The sequence below is a fragment of the Muntiacus reevesi genome, chromosome 12 (assembly GCF_963930625.1).
Source record: "Muntiacus reevesi chromosome 12, mMunRee1.1, whole genome shotgun sequence".
In the NCBI taxonomy this organism is placed as follows: domain Eukaryota; kingdom Metazoa; phylum Chordata; class Mammalia; order Artiodactyla; family Cervidae; genus Muntiacus; species Muntiacus reevesi.
Genome location: NC_089260.1, coordinates 22,975,573 through 22,996,711, shown reverse-complemented (window position 1 = coordinate 22,996,711; position 21,139 = coordinate 22,975,573). Strand labels below are relative to the sequence as shown.

The 21,139-nt window shown below is 38.3% G+C and overlaps 1 pseudogene; it reads right to left on the bottom strand.

Annotated features, from left to right (window-relative positions):
* Nucleotides 1–5,237: 5,237 nt before the first annotated feature.
* Nucleotides 5,238–8,685, bottom strand: LOC136144713 (TBC1 domain family member 1 pseudogene; annotated as a pseudogene).
* Between the last annotated feature and the right edge of the window lie 12,454 nt (nucleotides 8,686–21,139).

The window sequence follows — 21,139 nt, the reverse complement described above, 5'->3', positions numbered from 1 at the left end:
AAAGCTTAACCTGCAATGTATATCTCTTTCTAGAGACTTCAACTTAAAGTTATCAGCTATCCTATATCGGCAAAGACTAAAAATTCCCGGTCATGTACATAGTAACACAACATGCCTCATGCATGTCTGTGGCTAGAATAGAGAAGAGGAAGATCTGGGAGACAGAAAGTGGGGCATGTAGACTCTTGAAGAGTAGAATGACATCATGGTTTGTGTGCCTCAAAAAAGAAAATGTTTCAACGTAGAAAAATCTTCAGTGATTTGTTTCTATAAACATCCAGTTCCACGCTGGCAGTATATTTGAACAGTTCCATGAGAAAGTGCCATCAGCACAAAATAAAATATCTCCTAAGACTTTTAAAATATCCTTTGACTGTTTCCTTTTCCGAGTTTCCAAGAAGAACTTAATTGTGAGATAAGGCAAAAGCACAAATTTTTTCCAATTACAGAAAAATAAGTAGACCTCATTAAAGTTAAATCTAAAAATATATTCACCTATCATCATTCATCTTTACTTAGAAAACAATAGTTGCCTATCCAAACAGAGAATTTGATTGATCCTAGGTTCTCAAAACACACATGAATGATTTTGGACAAATGTTTCATCAATGACAAATTGGCCTTGAGGGAAATGCGACCACCTTGGGAAAAAGCCATATATCCAAATTCTTTTAGTTTCAGCAGCACTCATTTGAAACTATTCTCTAATCTTAAATTTCTAAGTAAACTGCTGTAAAAATAAATATTAAAGGACTCATTTTAAATTAGATTTAAATAAATCCTCTAAAGGCTGAGATTACGGTTTTAAGTGACCCACTAATCAACTCTTCAATTTTTATGGCAATAATATTACTGGCAAGAGTTTGCAAAGTGGTTGATGGCATCAACCACAAAGTCCTGTTTATAAATACATATTATCACATTAGGAGCACACTGTTTCAATTTTTAGAGCATTCCACTTAAGTTCCAACTTTGAACTGATCTGATTAATACTTTTTCTTCTAGTGGTTGTATTTCATTTATGACAACACTCAGTGGGAACAGAGAACATATTCCGTTTAAAATTAAAGAGTTTTGATGGTAACATCAAAAGCTGTGGAATTGTCTCTTAGATATTCTCCAGAAAGTAGGGTGGAGGAAAGGTCTGTAGTAGTGTTAATTTAGTGTTTTCAAGAGGAAGCAAGATGAATCTAAGAATTTAAGAGCTCAGTAAATTACTGAGCTGTTTCTCCCGAATTAATGTTAAATGTTCTCTTATCATAGAATTAGACACTCACAAATACATGCACACTTACACACAAACACCACCACCACATTTAATGAAGTTTCATTATGCTATGAACTTGTTTTCAATCTACCCACTCCAACTTTATTGTGTTGCTTAATTTTATATTTCAAACCTTCATTATTACTATCTAGAGATCTATTTTAATGGCATGTTCAAGAAATCACTTGACCAAACCTTAAGTGCAAAGGGCAAATGTAGAACAACGAAGCATGTCTCAGATTCTCTTGATCTCATAAAAATGGATCTATGGATATTTTTCATACAGAAATGAATGGACCTATGCACATATATGCACATACACATGTTTTCTTGGGTCAAACAGTTCATAATTCAAATGGTAAGGAAGATCTAGCAATTCCTAGAGACTTTACATTGGTATATTTGAATTTGTTTGACTTTAAAATTTGTAAATATTTGTAATATTTAATACTTCTTACAGCATATTCTCATGGGGGAGAGAGGATTAATTGTGATAACCTAACCAGGTTCCAGCCTCCCTACTTATCACTGTTTCAGAAATCTCACAGCATTGCAGAAATAACTCCCCTTACGAAACTCTGGCCCAGGTCACCCAAGTTTCTCTCTCTACCTACTAAAGGAGATCAAAATGCCTAAGACCTCATATTCAAGAACACAAAAAGAGGCAAAACTAGCAAGATCCATAGACATGATCAAGTCCAACACTTCTCACTACTGTCTAGAATAGTGACTTGAGCTTCCCCTCTTCACCAGGCCAAGCCCTGTCCATCCTTCATACCTCTCTCTGGCTTCTGCTCTGATTGGCAAGTGCTCTTCCTATGAGTTCATTTGGAATTCTTTCTCAGGAAAATAATATTGAGTAGTACAGATGTCAACTGCCCCCCTCATCCCCATAATTGTATAACACTTCACCAAAAAAGTTCACTGTGTAAATTGGTTTACACACGCTCTGCCATTAACAACTTTGAAATCCTGTTCGGGTATCTCTCTTCTTCAGAGTCACCTTTGTTATCCCTCTTTCTTGGTGTCACCCTGGCCGCCCAGATTCTCTAGTCTCTCTTATGCAGAGCAATTCTGCCAAGCATTCCAGAAGCATTTCAGTGTCTAAGAAAACACAATCATGCAAATAACAGTATCTGCTTTCTCCAGAGGAAATGTATCCAATCTGATGTTTACTCATCTTGCTCTTTGAAATCTTTCCCTGCATGCTTGCCAAGTTGCTTCAGTTGTGTCCCACTCTTTGTGACACTATGGACTGTAGCCCTCCAGGCTCTTTGGTCCATGGGATTCCCCAGGCAAGAACACTGGAGTGGGTTGCCATGTCTTCCTCCAGGGGATCTTTCTGACCCAGGGTTTGAACCCACATCCTATCTGATGAAATAAAAGTAACATTGGGATTTTATGGTTGTTTTCTCTGGAGTTCTACCAATGTGATTCAGCTACCCTTTATGTTTCTACTTTGTCTTCCATCCTACATTTATCCAGCAAACAGTTTCCTCACTTACACTGTCTATATGTCTTTTCTCTACCTCACATATACACACTTGCCTACTCATAGTTTATGCTTCCCTCATAACTTCAGCCTATACATTAAATTATCAAGACCTCTCTGACTTTTCAGTTTATGCTCCCAGTACTGCCTACTTCAAAAATTTAAACTAAAAACAGTTGATTTCCCCAGGTCATCTTTTAAATCTGGTCCTATCATAACTCATTGGAAAACAGATGGATTGACTGCCTTTAGTCTGAGGCCTCGCCTGGTTGTCCAGTTGTGTAAGGACATGGTACAAAGATGATCATCCAGACTCACTCCTTCTGCAGCCACTGTAGTAGCTTCAGTTCAGTTCAGTCACTCAGTCGTGTCCGACTCTTTGCGACCCCATGAATCGCAGCATACCTGGCCTCCCTGTCCATCACCAACTCCCAGTGTTTACCCAAACTCATGTCCTTCGAGTCTCTGATGCCATCCAACCATCTCACCCTCTGTCGTCCCCTTCTCCTCCTGCCCCCAATCCCTCCCAGCATCAGGGTCTTTTCAAATGAGTCAGTTCTTCGCATCAGGTGGCCAAAGTATTGGAGTTTCAGGTTCAGCATCATTCCTTCCAATGAATATTCAGGACTGATCTCCTTCAGGATGGACTAGTTGGATCTCCTTGCAGTTCAAGGGACTCTCAAGAGTCTTCTCCAACACCACAGTTCAAAAGCATCAATTTTTCTGTGCTCAGCTTTCTTCACAGTCCAACTCTCATATCCATACATGGCCACTAGTGTAGTAGTTTAGTTCTCCTTAAATTGGCCCAGAGTGAAACAACTATTATGACTGTGGTGAGTTATATCAACTGTAGTTCCATCTTTCCTATTGCAATAGATAGGTGGTCTCCAACCCATATCCCCTTTTATGAGTCAGTACACCCACCTCCCTGGTATCCTGAGCATGGCTGTTAAAGGCTTATAGAAGCCTTCCTTCTACAGGAAACTGTCCTCGGCTGACAGGAGCCGCCTCACCCCACAGATTACTGCCTTTTCTCCTTTTGTTCACCTTTCTTATCCTGCTTTACTTCCTCTCCTACAGATTTTTTCCCCTCTGAGGAGCACTCCCTCAAAAAACTCTGCATCTGAATTCTTCTCTCAGGCTGTCCATCTAAGGAACATAACCTCAAACCTGTTAAATAAAGGTCCCTTTTCATTGGAAATAAGTAATTCTGCCCACAACTTATGATAGTAATAAATTTGCAATTATGTTTTAAAATCTGAGATTCAGATTCTATTTTTATTTCAGACATGCTGTCATTTAAATGGAGATATAAAACTGCATAATAAATCTGCTAAAATGATGTGCATGAGATTGAGGTGAAATTAAATGAAATGACCTATGACAGGTTTCAATCGTATTTGTATGGATAATACCTTTTTAAAGAATCATTTCAAGGACTCAAATTTTTCTTTCTTATTCAGATATAAGTGACATATAACATTACATTAGTTTCAGGTATACAACATAATGACTCCATATTTGTGTATATTGTGATACGATCACCACAATAAATCTAGTTAACATTCATCAAATTTAAAATTTTTTCTTGTGATGAGAACTAAAGATTTATTTTTTTATCAACTTTCAAACATATAATACTGTATTATTAACTGTAGTCACCATGATATACAGCACATCCATGGATTAATTTTTATTATGAATGGAAGTTTTTACCTCCTCACTACCTTCATCCATTTTACCCACCACCCAAACCTCACCTCTGGCAACCAGCCATCTGTTCTCTGTATCTGTGGGTTGTTTTTTTTTAACTCCACAAATAAATAAGAACATAAAATATTTGTCTTTCTCTGTCTGACTTATTTCACTGGGAAAAATGTATGGTCCATCCACAATACATCCATGATAAACTGGTCTATCCATGATAGAGTAAATGGCAAGATTTTCTTGTTTTAGTGGGTAAATAGTATTCCACTCAATTCATATTCCACATTTTCTTTATCCATTCAATGATGGACACTTAGACTGTTTCCATGTCTTGGTTATTATAAATAAAGTTGCAATGAATATGGGCGTGCACAGATCTTTTTTAGTTAGCATTTTTGATTCCTTTAGATAAATACCCAGAAGTTAATTGTTGGATGATATGGTAGTTTTGTTTTTTGTCTTTCTTTTTAAACATGGTTCATTTATTCAAGTCCATGCCATCTAATCTACTGATTAATCAGGACTGGAAAAGGGAAGAATTAAACCTAAACAACAACAAAAACACTGAGACATTCATCCCCCGCATTGTGACTCAGTTCAGAAGAATCTGTGTGCCGGCAAGTCGGTCTCCTCCCTGAGAAGCACACTTTGTTCTCTGTTCTCCTCCAGCATCTCCATCTCTCCCAGCTAAGGCCTGGACAGTGTCAGGGCGGGAGCCACACACACTCTAGTTCTAGAGCTGTGGGCTGGTGGGAGTTGAGCCCCAGGCCGTCAGTTACCCGAGGGCTCCAGCAGCGTGGGGTCAGGCTCCCAGCAGCCCAGCTCTGCCATCTGCCTCCAGAGCTGCCCCACCGTCTGCACAGGGCTGACCACTCCAGCTCCAAGGCCGGGGTCGCCTGCTTTAGCTTGCTTCTGCTCGTTAGGAGCTTCTCAGGGGTTGCTCCCAGGCTCTGGATCCTCCCATTGGCCACCTGCGGTTGTTCAAGGAGGTCAAGTTTCTGTTTGCGTAAGCTGCTGTTGGTCTTCTCTAATTTGTCCATTCTTTGGTGGTCACTGAGAGAAGAATCGATACGCTCTTCCTAAAGCACGTGGTACTCAACTTCATAAGCCTCTAACTTTAGAGGAGTCCATCTCAAACACCTGGTTGATAGTCTTCAACATCTGCACCAAGCCTAGGTTGAGTAGCGTGCTTTTTATAGAGTCAACTATGGTTTCTAGGTTTTCTTGCTGCAGAATCAAGGGCTTATGGTATCCCAGCAGACTTAAAGCCACTTTAAATATGACCTCTGAGTCCTGAAGAAAGATCATATCAAAGACTCTGGCAACGAAGCCCAGGGGGAACTGCGAGGCAAACACAGTGAGGAACCAGGGCATGGCGTAGAGGCTGGGGCCGATTTCATGCTCCTCCAGGTGTGGTAATCATGGAACAGCCTTGAGAGCTGTTCCATCTGGATCTGTAAAATAAACAGTCCGGTCGATAATGTTTCCGCAGTCCCACGTCAAACATCAGAAACTTGAGCATGTTAAACATCTCTTCTTCACCCATGTGAAGCAGCAGGCTGCCTGCTACAAAGCTGAGACCTTGGCAATAGCCCACTTCGTCGTCTAGAAGCGAGCAGGCCTTCAGGATATTGTAAAGTGACAGCTGCCCTGCTCCTAGCTGAGCATCGTAGTACCGATGTGTTGGAAAGGTTTGCCCGAGGTCACTGAGAATGGTGTGCTGCTGGGAGGTGAGCTGCTTTAAGAGCTTTTTGTAGGGCATGTCTTTGGGCTGCTGTTTGCTGAGGAATAGGTGCTTCAGGTGGCACTGCTCCACCAAGAATTTCCAGATTTCACCCCAGTGATGTCGTGGCACAGCTTTGCCAACAGCCAAGTGCATTTTTTTCCACGTCAAACTTAGTTTGTGATCTTCCTGGAGTACTTAGCATCTTTCCCCACACTGTAATCACTTCTTTAAGACAAGGAGTGATTTCTTCATAATCAAGCTTTAGGCACTTGTTCAGCAAATCATTCTCAGAGGCTTGCAGCTTTTGATTTTCCTTTTCCATCCTGAGCAGCAGTATTTGTTGTAGAATGGCCTTTTGCCACAGCTCTCGGAGTTCAAGAGATGTCCTTTCCTGTTCCTCTGGGACAGGGCTGAAGGGCCCATCGTTATGAACTGGTTCTAGAGGAGATCATGGGGAAAGCTCTCCCAGCTCTGAATAATCTTCATATCTGCTGGGAGAACCGCAGGCCTTCTGGGGGGTGGCCACTCGAAGGAAGATCTGCTGCCTCCATGAATGTCCCCACATCTTTATGGGGGTTCTGCTGGCGTCACCCACATGGTTGGCTTTGGACTCAAAGTCCTTTTGTTCATGAGGAATCTCTGTGCTCACTGAGTGATACCTTACGAGCTTCTTTTGCGAGACCCCCAGGGACCCCCATGCTGGCTGCGGAGGCCTTGGCATTCCCCAGGGACATGACTTAGGGTGTTGGCGTGCCTTTGGAAGCCCTGCTTGGGTGAGAGCAGGGCTGGCTATTTGGTGGGTTGGCTCTCCAAGTCACTGGACAGGTCATCCAAGGAGCTGAGGAGCCTGAAGCAGCTCTTAGAGATAGGCAAGGCCTCCTTTTCACAGTCAGACAGCTCTTTTCTGGTGTTACTGAATGTCAGACATAGAAGTGTCCAGACCCAGACTGGCCGAGTGCTCCTGGAGGCCTCTGGCTTTATTATCCTGGGACAAAATACTTTCTAGAGGTTCTGTTAAAGACCTCTTCGCTTTGTTTTTCAGCATATCTAGCCTAAATCGAGTGGCACTTGATGGATTCACTTCCAGTATTCTCTGCTGCAATCTGCGATGTCTGTTTTATCTCCCCAATATGGACGTGAACTTTTAGCTTCTCTTCATGTAAACATCTCAGGAAAGAAATAACCAATTCATTCTCTCACTTCTCATTCCTTGATCTCAATTTCTGAACCTCCTCAAAAATAGTCGCTTGCTCCTGATTAGTTAATGTCAGGTGCTTCTGGAGCTCTAGTTTGGTTTTGGAAGAATTAATTCCCTTGATCTGCTCACAGAGCTTGTGCAGGCCCTGCAGGGGGCAGCCCTCACATAGCGGGGCAAGCGCCTTCGCTGTCTGCTGTACCAAGACCACCGTGAAGGCCTGCTTCAGGGTCATCATGACCTTGATAGGTAGTTAGAATAGGAAAAAGGAATCCAAAATGGCAGTGACTAAAATACACACACACAAAAAGAAAAGCCCGCAGAAATGAAAGAAAAGAAAATCTGAGGACCAGAGTGAGAACCTCAGGTAAAATAAACAGCCCTCCTGGCTAGCCCAATTTACATAGGGCAGGCTCAGGGGGAAGAGAAAAGCATATAAAAAGAGAAGCCAAAATTGAGCCCTGCCTCTTCTTTTGGATTGGACCGCCCTCACACCTCAAGGATATATTTTCCTTTGCTTGCCAAATAAAACTGAGCTGTAACCAAACTGTAACACTGGTCTGCCATTTCAAATTTTTGCTGCAGTGAGACAGAACCAAGGAAATCACACATTCCCCTGACAATCTCATCCACCAGAGCTTCATTTGTACGCTGAAACACAGAGGAAATGAAAGCCTCTACCTCCATCAGACTCCTGGCAGATGAAACCAAAGTGGTCCACATATCAAATACCCTGAGAGCAAAAGGATATCTCCTGAAAATTTTTCTCCAACGCTATTTTTTTTGGTGTTAGGACTGATGAGGTAAACTTCGAATTAACCAATTGTGAAGAGCATAGTTCAAGCTTCCTCAATATCTGCCCACTGCGCAATATTGAGTACACTAATCAGGTGGTTCTGGAAGTCACTTTCCTCAAAAGAGCTGAAGAAACTACTACTCCGCAAGCCTGCATCCTGAAACTCCTTTTCGAAGGCCAAGGAGCCGCAGCCAGGGCTTTGAGAAGGACTAGCGCACTGGCTGAGGGCCCGCTCAGCATCCCCCAGTGGCTGCAGCGCAGACTGAAGCTGATCCAAGAGGAGAAGCCACCTCTCACGGGACTTAAGCCCTCCATGTACTAGTTGATCAGGGCTGGTGGAGCCTTCCTGAGCCATCACCATGGGGCCACAGAACAGCACCTCAAACTTCTTGGCGAAGGTGTCATCGAACTCCCTCAGGCAATGCAGCTCCTCCTAGCGGGCCTGCTGGATGGAACTGATGATCTCAGGCACTTTGGCCGCCCAGCTGAACAATGGTGACATCGCCGGCCAGGCAGCAGCTCATTTTCCTGGGCTCCCGCTTACTCCCAGCATCTGCCCTAGGGGTGGCGGGCAGCCAGGGGCCGGCTTGGGGTGCAGCAGAGCGGGGCATGGCTCCCCTGGCTGCCGCAGCAGACTCCTCCCCACCCGTCACATGGTGAAAGTGAAAATGAAGCCGCTGAGTCGTGTCCAGCTCTTTGCGACCCCATGGACTGTAGCCTACCATGCTCCTCCATCCATGAGATTTTCCAGGCAAGAGTGCTGGAGTGGTTGCCATTTCCTTCTCCAGAGGATCAAACCCGGGTCTCCCACATTGTAGCCAGACGCTTTACCATCTGAGTCACTAGGGAAGTCCCACATCACTTGGTAGTTGTGTTTTTTGAGGAAACACTATATAGTTTTTACATAGTGGCTATACCAAAGTAATATTTCAACCAACATTACACATCCATCTTCTCAGCAACACATACTATTTCTTGTCTTTTTCATAATAATCTTCAGATATGCATTAAGTGATAACCATTGGAGTTTTGATTTGCATTTCCCTATTTATAAGTAATGTTGAGCACCATTTCAAGTACCTGTTGGCTATCTGTGTGTCTTCTTTAGGAAAAAAAAATCTAGTCAAATTCTCTGCCTATTTTTTAACTAGATTGTTATTTTACTATTGAATTCTATATGTTTTATTATATATTTTGATTATTATTCCAGTATCAGATACTTGGTTTGCAAATATTTTCTCCCATTCAGGTGGTTGCCTTTTCACATCATTGCTGTGGAGAGGCTTTTAGTTTGATGCAGTCTCACTTGTTTTTGTTTTTATTGTTTTACATTTGGTATCATATCCATTAATCATTGCTAAGACCTATGTCAAGGAACTTACCACTCTGCTTTCTTCTAGAAGTTTTATGGTTTCAGGTATTATATTGAAATCTTTAAGCCATTTTGAGTTAAATTTTGGGTGTGGTATCAGATGGTCCACTGTCATTCTTTTGCATATGTTCCAGATTCCCACCACCACTGACCGAAACCTGTCCTTTATCTATTATATAGTCTTAGCTCATTTAAGAAAATTAATTGACCATATACAAATGGACTTATTTCTGAGCTCTCTTCTGTTCCACTAATCTATGTCTCTGCTTTTATGCTAATACCATACTGCTTTCATGATTATAGCTTTTGTGATATAGTTTGAAACTAGGTACTGTGTTGTCTCCAGCTTGCTCTTCTTTCTCAAGATTGCTATAGCTTTCAGAGTCTTTTGTGGTTCTGTATACATTTTAAGATTGTTTGCTCTATTTCTTGAAAAATTCCATTGGAATTTTGATAAAGATTGCATTGAATCTATAGACTATTTTCAGTAGTATGAGCATTTATTAATTCTTCCAATCTATGAACAAGTAATATATTTCCATTTTATTTGTATCTTCTTCAATACCTTTCAGTAACATTGTATATTTTCCAGTATACAGGTCTTTCACCTCTTTAGTTAAATCTATTTTTGATGCAGTTGTAAATGAGGTTGTTTTCTTAATTTCTTTTCTGATAATGTATTACTGGCATAGAAACATAACAGTTTTTTATTTTGTATCTTGCAACTTTCCTAACTTTATTGAAACTTTTGCACTTTTAATATATATAAAATGTCATGTCTTCTGCAACTAGTAACAGTTTTATTTCTTCCTTTCAAACTTGAATTTATTTTATTCTTTTTCTCACCTAATTGCTCTGGCTGAGACTTCCAATACTATGTTGAATAAAAGTGGTGAGAGTGGCCATTGTTGTCTTATTGTTCAGTCACTCAGTCATGTCAAACTCTTTGCAACCCGATGGACTGCAGCACACCAGGCTTCCCTGTCCTTCACCATCTCCTGGAGTTTGCCCAAACTCTTGTCCATTGACATGAGCTGGGAGTCTGAGTGTCTCTGTCACCCACTTCTCGTCCTGCCCTCAAACTTTCCCAGCATCAGGGTCTTTTCCAACAAGTTGGCTCTTTGCATCGGGTGGTCAAAGTACTGGAACTTCAGCTTCAGAAATAGTCCTTCCAATGAGTATTCAAGACTGATTTCCTTTAGGATTGATGGCTTTGATCTCCTTGCTTTCCAAGGGACTCTCAAGAGTCTCCTCCAGCATCATAGATCTAAAGCATCAATTCTTTGGTGCTCAGCCTTCTTTATGGCCCAACTCTCACATCCATACATGACTACTGGAAAAACCATAGTTTTGACTATACAGAACTTTGTTGGCAAAGTGATGTCTCTGCTTTTTAATGTGCTATCTAGGTTGGTCATAACTTTCCTTCCAAGGAGTAAACGTCTTTTAATTTCATGGCTGCAGACACCACCTGCAGTGATTTGGAAGCCCAAGAAAATAAAGTCTATCACTATTTACACGTTTTCCCCATCTATTTGCCATTAATTGATGGGACTGGATGCCTTGATCTTAGTTTTGTGAATGTTGAGTTTAAACCAGCTTTTCACTCTCCTCTTTCACTTTCATCAACAGGCTCTTTAGTTCCTCTTCACTTTCTGCCATTTGGTGTCACCTGCATATCTGAGGTTACTAATATTTCTCCCGGTAATCTTGATTCCAGCTTGTGAGTCATCCAGCCCATCATTTTGCATGATGTACTCTGCATATAACTTAAATAAACAGGGTGACAATTGTACAGCCTTGTCGTACTCCTTTCCCAATTTTGAACCAGTCTGTTGTTTCATGTCTGGTTCTAGCTGTTGCTTCATGACCTGTATACAGATTTCCCAGGAGGCAGGTAAGGTGGTCCAGTATTCCCATCTCTTGAAGAATTTTCCACGATTTGTTGTTATCCACACAGTCAAAGGCTTTAGCATAGTCAGTGAAGCAGAAGCAGTGTTTTTCTGAAATTCCCTTGCTTTTTCTATGATCCAGTGGATGTTGGCAATTTGATCTCTGGTTTCTCTACCTTTGCTAAATCCAGTTTGTACTTCTGGAAGTTCTTAGTTCACATACTATTGAAGCCTAGCTTGAAGGATTTTGAGCATTACCTCACTAGCAGATGAAATGAGTGCAATTGATGGCTAAGTGATTTCTTTGAAAGTTTGAACATTCTTTGGCATTGTCCTTCTTTGTGATTGGAATGAAAATTGACCTTTTCTAGTCCTGTGGCCACCACTGAATTTTCCAAATTCTGACCCTAAAGTTTTTAGCTTTACACAATTGGGTTTGATATTAGATGTGGGCATGTCCTGTAAGGCTTTTTATTATGTTGATGTATATTCCCTCTATATTCACTTTGTTAAGAGTCATTATTATAAAAAGATGTTGAATTTTGTCAGATGTTTTTTCTGTATCTATGGAGATGATCATATGATTTTAATCCTTCTTTTTTGTTAATGTGATGTATCACATTGATTGATTTGCAGATGTTGAGTCATCCTTGTATCCCTGGAGAAAACCCACTTGATCATGAGCCTTTTTATTTATTGTTGATAAATTAACAAATTTAATTTATTTAATTAAATGTAAATTTAATCAAACAAATACATAGTTTGCTAATATTTTCTTGAGGACTTTTGCATCCATGTTCATCAGTGATATTGACCTGTAATTTTCTTTTCTTGGAGTGTCTTGTCTAATTTTGGTATCAAGGGTAATGCTAACCTCATAAAATGAGATTTGAAGTTACTCCCTCTTAAAATTTTTGGAACGGTTTGAGAGGATTGTTGTTAATTTTCTTTAAATGCTTTCTAGAATTCACCGTGAAGCCATTCGGTCTTGGACTTTCATCTGTTGGAAGTTTTTGGTTACTGATTGAATGTCTTTACTAGTAATCAGTCTATCCATATTTTCTATTTATTCATGATTCGGTCTTGGTAGATTGTATGTTTCTAAGAATTTATCCATTTCTTCTTGGTTGTCCAACTTGTTAATGTGTAATAGTTCATAGTAGTCTTTTAACAATCCTTTGTATTTCTCTGGTACAGTAACACCTCTTCTTTCATTTCTAACTATGTATTTTAGTTTTCTTTTTTTCTTGGTGAGTTGCTAAAGATTTGTCAATTTTGCTTGCTTTTAAAAAATATCAGCTGAATTTCATCTTTTGTATTTTTAGTCTTTATTTCATTTGTTTCTGCTCTGATCTTTGTTATTTCCTTCCTTCTAATAATTTTGGAATTAGTTGTTCTTGTTCTAATTCCTTGAAGTGCAAAGTTAGGTTGTGTCCTTTTTCTTAATCTTGATATAGACATTAATCACAATAAATTTTCCACTTAGAACTGTTTTTGCTGCATTGCATAAGTTTTGGTATATTTTATTTTCATTTTCTTAAGGTATTTTTAAATTACTCTTTAGATTTTTTCATTGACCCATTGATTGTTCAGTATCATCATTTAATCTCCATATGTTTGTAAATTTTCCACTTCTTTTTTTGTAATTCATTTCTAGTTGTATACCATGTGGTCTAAAGTATACTTGATATAATTTCAAACTTAAATTTATTAAGACATCTTGTGGTATAACATATGATCTCCTCTGTAGAATTCTTCATATACACTTGAGAAGAATGTGTATTGTTTCTTTTGGATGAAATGTTCTGCATGTTTGTTAAGTCCATTCAGCCTTAAACATACTAAGATCAATCTTATTGATCCTCTTTCTGCATTATCTATGTATTGATGATGGTATTAAAGTCCCCTACTATTATGATATTACCATATTTTTTCCCTTTAGGTCTATTAATATAGTTGCTTTATAATTTAGGTGCTTTTATATTGGATGCATAAATATTTTAAAATGTTATATCCTCTTGTTGGATTGACCTCTTTATCATTATATAATGACCTTCTTTGTTTCTTACTATAGTCTTCGTCTTAAACTTTATTTCCTGATGTAAGTACAACCATACCTCATTTTATTGTACTTCATAGAACTTTTTTTTAACAAATTGAAGTTTTGTGGCAATAGGGCATCAAAGAAGTGCCATTATTCCACATTATTCCAACAGCATTTCTTACTTCATGTCTCTGTATCACATATTGGTAATTCTCAAAACATTTCAAGCTTTTATTATTATATTTGTTATGGTTATCTGTGATCAGTGGTCTTTGGTGTTACTGTTACAAAAAGATTATGAATTGCTGAAGGTTCAGATGATGATTAGGATTTTAGCAATAAAGTATTTTAAAATTAAGGTATGTACATTGCTTAAATATAAGGCTACATTTTATGTATATTGCAAACTTAATAGACTATGTACTGTGGGAACATAACCTTTAATATGCACTAGGAAACCAAAAATTTTGTGACTCACTTTATTGAGATAATTATTTTGCTATAGTAGTCTGGAATCAAACCCACAATATCTCTAAGGTATACTTGTATAGCTACTTCAGCTTTTTAAAATTCCATTTGTATGTTATATCTTTTTATTATTCCTTCATTTATACTCTGTGTGTGTATCCTTTGATCTGAAACAAATCTCTTTTAGGTCGCATATAGATGCACCTTGTTATTTCATCCATTCAGCCACTCTCTATCTTATAATTGGAGAATTTAGTGCATTTACATTCAAAGTATGTACATATATGTTTATTGTCATTTTGTTAATTGATCTGTGGTTATTTTATAATTTCTTTGTTCCTTTCTCCTTTTGTTCTCTTTGATAATGTTCCCTAGTGGTATGCTTAGGTTTCTTTTTAATTTCTTCTGTATCTGCTATAGGTTTATGCATTCTGGTTACCATGAGGTTTACAAAGAATAATTTATATCTATAATAATCTATTTTAAACTTTTTATTTTTTATTGGAGTACAACAATTAATAATGTTGCGAGTTTCAGGTGGACAGCAAAAGGACTTAGCCATATGTATACATGTATCCATTCTCCCCCAAACTCCCTTCCCATTAAGGCTTCCACATAACATTGAGCAGAGTTCCATGTACTATACATAAGATCTTTGTTGCTTATCCATTTTAAATAAAACATTGCCCTATCTTTAAGTTTCCTAATCCTTTTTTCTGCATCCTCTAGTCTGTTATTGAGCCTCTTTGTTGTATTTTCAGTTCAATCACTGTATTCTTCAGCTGTATTTAGTACTTTCTTTTTCTTTCTCTTTGTAAAATTTATTTATTCAATCTTCTCTGAGCTCAGTGAGCATCTTTATGACCATTATTTTGAAACCTATCGGGTAAATCTTTTATCTCTGTTTTATTAAGTTCTTTTCTTGAGGTTCCATCATTTTTTATTTGAACCATATTCCTCTGTTGCTTCATTTTCCTTGATTCTCTGTATGGGTATGGGTTATGCAGTTTTATGCATTAGATGAAACAGTCACCACCTCTAGTCTTGAAGGAGTGGTCTCCTATAGGAAATGAATATTATTATTCAACTCTGCCCTAGCTCTTTGGTCTCTCAAATCTTTGTGATTTTCTAAGCAGCCTCTTTTACTTTTAGTGGCTCCAAGTAACTGAGTTATGCCCACTCCTGTCAGTGTCCAAAAGGAAGGATCTTAGTGAACAGCTAGATTCAGGCTTATTAGAAACCAGGTCCTTGTACAGCAACTTTTAAAATATAAAAATAGATTCCTTTAAGGGAAGACTTTTGTTGTTGTTGTTTGGTTGCTAAGTAATGTCTGACTCTTTTGTGACCCTATGAACTGAAGCCCATCAAGTTCCTCTGTCCATGGAATTTTCAAGGCAAGAATACTGGAGTAGGTTGCTATTTTCTTCTCCAGGGTATCTTCCCAAACCAGGGATCAAAGCAGTGCCTCCTACTGTGTCTCCTGCAGTGCAGGTGGATTCTTTACCACTGAGCCATGGGGGAAGCTCCAAGAGAAGACTGGAGTATGGGCTTTTGTCTCCTCTCTCTGTGCTGAGACTGGGGGTGATAGCCAGTTAAGAAATCTTTCTTACTTTGTCATTGTCCCACTAAACCCATAAACATAAGCACAGTGAGCAACTAAAGCCAGGCTTTCAAGGGACTATCTTCTGAGTGGCAGGTGCAAAAGTTGGGAAACCAGGATTATATACAAGCTCCTTTCTCCAAGACACAAATGACCTGGGTGGAGCAGAAAAGGAGTGCCAATATGATGCCTGCCATCTTCTCCACTCTCTGAGGAAGGGAGGTTATAATCAGCCCTTGGATGTGTGTCTACTTAGAAGCCTGCCCTTCGGGCCACAGTTATAAAAATAAGCTATAGGCCTCTTTCACAAAATGACTGGACACCTTAATCTGTTACCTCTCTGCTTTACCTTGTGGGTGGTAGTGGGTTCAGAAATTTCCCCATTTATTAGAGTCCTGTCAGACCTGAAAGCCTAACCCCATTGGTCACCAGAGCCAGGTGACCTAGAGGTGTCCTCTGGGTGGCAGAGGTTAAAACTGAGATGCCAGGTAAGTGTATAAGCTGCTTTCTAGGAGGTATCAGCAACCTGAAGTGGGGCAAAAGGAACACACAAAGATGGCACCCCTGGCCTCTATTTTTGGAGAATATTTCTGTAGGTCACTAGATGTATGTTAAATTAGATGCTTGATCCTCAGGCTGATGGTTAGAGATAAGCAAATAGACTTTCATAGAAAGTAGAAAGTCTGGGTGCTTTGACTATCGACTTTCATAGAAAGTAGAAAGTCTGGGTGCTTTGACTATCGACTTTCATAGAAAGTAGAAAGTCTGGGTGCTTTGACTATCTGTGTTGGGATCTGGGATGGGTGAATGCACAGTAGACTTTTAAGAACTGCTTTCAGTTCTCTGTAGCCTTGTGGTTCTCGTGGACCCAAGTCCCACCGACTTTCAAAGCTAGAATTTTGGGGGGCTCATCTCTTGCCTGCAGGTCTTAAACGTTAGAATGCCAGATGTGGGGCTCAAAACTTGTGTTCATCAGGAGAAGCACAGGGTTTTGCGTCTTCTCCCAATTGCAGGTTGCTGTACCAGGGAAGTGACTTACGGCTAGATTGCGTCTCAGTCTCTGCTACTCACTTCAATATGGGTTTTTTCTCATTTGTTCAATTTATAGGAGTCATTCAGCTGGCTCTGGGTTTTTCTAATTTTTATTTTTTACTAGATTATAGTTGATTTACAATGTTGTATTAGTTTCAGGTGTACAGCAAAGTGATTCAGTTATAAATATACATACATCCATTTTTTTTCAGATTCTTTCCCCATTTAGGTCATTACAGAATATTGAGCAGATATTCCCTTTGCTATACAATAGGTCCTTGTTAGTTATCTATTTTTTCCAAGACTGTGTATTTTTATTAAACCAATATCATTTTGAATATTTCTCAAAGCAATTCTTATTACTGTTTTATATCATTATTATTTGCATATTTCCTCCCCTTTCTCATCATTTTAATTTTTTTTTTAATTTTTATTTTTTGTTGGAATATAGTTGATTAACAATGTTGTGTTAGTTTCAGATGTAGAGAAATGAATTCAGGTACACATATACATGTATCCTTTCTCAAATTCTTTTCATTTAGGTTATTACAGAGTATTAAGCAGAGTTTCCTGTGCTATATAATAGCTCCTCATTGGTTATCTACTTTAATTACAGCAGTATGTACATGTCAGTCTCAAGCTCCTAAACTATCCCTAACTCCCACCCTTCCCGCCTGGTAACCATAAGTTTGTTTGAAAGCCTTTGAGTCTGTTTCTGTCTTGTAAATAAGTTCACTTGTACCATTTTTTTTTTAAGATTCTGCATATAAATGATATCATATAACATTTGTCTTTCTCTGTGTGACGTACATCACTTATGATGATCTCCAGGTCCAGCCATGTTGCTGCAAAAGGCATCACTGCATTCTTTTTTATGGTTGAGTAACATTCTATTGTATATATGTAACATGTCTTTATATATTCATCTGTCAAAGGACATTTAGGTTGCTTCCATGTCTTGGCTATTGTAAACTGTGCTGCAATTAACATCATAGTGCATGTATCCTTTCAAACTATGTTTTTATCTGGATATATGCCCAGTAGTGGGATTGTTGGATCAAAAGTTAGGTCTATTTTTAGTTCTTTAAGGAACCCATACTGTTCTCCAATTTACATTCCCACCAACAGTGTAGGACAGGTCTCTTTTCTCCACACTCTCTCCAGGATTTGTTTGTAGATTTTTTGATAATGGCCATTCTGACTGGTATGAGGTGATACATTATTATAGTTTTGATTTGAACTTCTTTAATTAGTGATGTTGAGCATATTTTCATATGCCTCTTGGCCATCTGTATGTCTTCTTTGGAGAAATGTCTATTTAGGTCTTCTGCCCATTTTTTGATTTTTAAAAAAATATTTTATTGAGTTTCATGAGCTGCATCTAAACTTTGGAGATTAATTCTTTGATAGGCACATTGTCTGCAAATATTTTCTCCCATTCTGTAAGTTGTCTTTTTGTTTTGTTTACAGTTTCCTTTGCTGTGCAAAAACTCTCGAATTTAACTAGGTCCCATTTGTCTGTTTTTATTTCTATTACTCTAGGACACAGTTGAAAAAGATATTGTTGTTATTTATGTCAAAGGTTGTACTATGTTTTATTCTAGGAGTATCTCATATTTGTGTCTTTACTCCAGTTTGAGTTTGTGTATGGTGTTAAAGAATGTCCTAATTTCATTCTTTTTTAGGTATCTGTCTAGTTTTCCCAACACCACTTATTGAAGAGATTGTCTTTTCTCCATTGTATAGTCTTGCCTCCTTTGTCATAGATTAATTGACCACAGGTGCATGGGTTTATTTCTGGGTTTTCTATCCTCTTTCATTGATCTAGATTGCTGCTTCTGTATTAGTACCATACTGTATTAATCATGATAGCTTTGTAGTATGATCTGAGGTAAGCTGATTCCTCCAGCTCTTTCTTTCTCAAGATTCCTTTGGCTATTTGAGTTCTTTTGTGTCTCCATAAAAGCTTTAAAAAATTTTGTTCTAGATCTGTGAAAAATGCCATTGGTGATTTGATAGGGATTGCATTGAATCTGTAGATTGCCTTGGGTTGTATATTCATTTTGACAATATTGATTCTTCCAATCCAGGACCATGGTACATCTCTCCATCTGTTTGTGTCATATTAGATTTCTCTCATCAGTATCTATGGTTTCTGGAATACAGATCTTTTGCCTCCTTAGGTAGGTTTATCCCTAAGTATTTTATTCTTTTTGACACAATAATAAATGAGTGGTTTTTAATTTTTTTTCCAGAGAAAAAGTTTGCAAATATAACTATAGATTGGTGTGTTCATGAGAGGAGGTGAGTTCAGGGTCCTGTGTTACCATCTTGAACCAGAACTCTCAAGACTCAAATTATTGAACTGACTAGCCTAATAAAAAATAAAATTGAGACATTTTTAGTTATTTAAGGATAAATAAAGAAATGAAAATATATTTGAAAGTGCTTTGAAAAATAGAGCAGAATAGTTAACCTTAGGAACCTATCACACCTTCCTGTCAGAAACAGTAAAGAAGGAAGGAAAGTTGATTTAAAGTAACCAAAATAGAATTTTATGTTATCCAGATTAAAAGTTGGTATTATATTTAGACTTTACTTCTTAAAAGCTAACTCTTCATCAAAGAAGATTAATGATACATTTATTTTACTGTGTTTTACACATAAGCATCTTTTTTGATAAAGTCATTTCAGATGATTAGTTTACAGACCAATTAAAAATAATTCAAAGGAAAAAATATCTCTTGTAGGATAAATGTCTCTTGTGATTCCTAAATTAGCTATTTTCAGCAATAATTTGGTCAAGGAACACTTAGTTTAAAGCTTCATTAAAGACATGAAAAATTTATATGTTAATTTTCATTCTGACATCGATATGAATTTGATCACTAACATCACTACTATATCGGAAATCTCTAGAAAGATTTTCTCTTTTATATAAAGAACCTTAGACTTTTTTGTTGTTTCGTGGTGATCTAGTATTAGTTGACTTCTCTATACTTGGTTAGCTTGCTTTGTATTGGTTAAATATTCCCTGTAATACTGATTTTTTTTAGCTTAATATAAAATATTAGAGATCAAGCTTTTGTCTAGAAGATATCCTTCAATTCTTTTCCAGTCTTTATGTACCGTCAAGACTGTGGCACTTACATTCTACATTTTGAGTCCCTCTACTTGGAGTCAGTCTTTAAGAAAGATTCCCTCCACTTACAAGATCACTCATGCATTTGAGAAAGTTAAACCTTTTGTCAAATATTATCATTAATTAAGTATAAAAACACATCCAGTAAGGCAAGACACCAATCATCCAAATAAGTGAGATACTCACACAGTGTGTTTTATTGTTGCTGTTTGCATTAGTGTTGCTGTTTGCATTATTATAGCTATTTTCTAAAAATGCTCCATCTCATTCAATACAAAACAAAGAAAATCAATGTTGACCAAATACCCCCTCTGTCAAAGAATAATTAGTTTGTTGGCTCTCTATTCCATCTGCTTTCTGAAAGTTTTCTATGTGGCAGAGATTGAAAAACTAAAAGTTGCTTTTCAAACTCCCTTGCAGCAAGGGTTCTAGATACCAGGCAGGGTTCACAAATGAGATTCACTCATGCCAGGTTCAGAAGATGCAAGTGGGGCAGGGGCGAATGATTTGCTTCAGTGCTGTTTTCTGTGGGAAGCCACAGTCAGCGACATTGGGTCCAAGTTGGTACTGGAGCGCCCAGTTGCTGCCATAGGGGTGCCCAGCAGCAGTTGTAAAGATGCATTGGTAGCCTTGTGATTCTTCCCCCTTAGTTACGGCAGAAGCAGTAGCTCCCCTGATTGGTAAGTTCCTCATTATTACTCTGAGGTCCATTCCTGGATGACCTGCCAGGAGGCTACTCCTTCCTTGTTTTGAATCCTTTTCTGATTCAAATAGCTCTATTTTTGTTTCTTATAGCTATATTGTGACTGGCACTGTCCCAGAAAAAAGTTTAGAAAAGTGTAGCTAAGGTGTAGTTAAGTAAGAAAACTCCAATTATATGTTTGAAAGTATTTCCAAGAAACTCAGCCATTGAAGTTTAAATTTTATTGTAGCTTCCAGAACTTGGTGGGTGGGTAATAACTGATCAATCATGCTTGATAGGAAGTATAACAAGATGTAAAGGGCAGAGCCTTTGAAGTCAGACAGGAGTGCATAGTCTAGTGGGTTTCCAGTTAGAGCCATAGTTTCTAGACAGACTGGCAAAAGAAATGTTGCAAAACTAAAGAATAAACTTAATCCTTAGATAAAGATAAAAGTCCCATGATCATCAGTGAAAGTTTAGTGTCTCATGCCTGGGAAGGTAATCCATGCTAAGCTAGACCAGGTGAATAGACTCAGATGATCAGAAAGGAAAGAGGAAGTACAGCCTTTGGAAGGCAACAGTCCTGAGATCTTCCATGAATTTTGTTATTTACCAGCTGTATGAACAAGACTTCCCTTAGTCTCTAAGCTTTAGTTTCCACAACTGTAAAATAGGAATATTAAACTGTTTAATTAGAAATAAGGTTTGCAAGGCACCTGTAGCA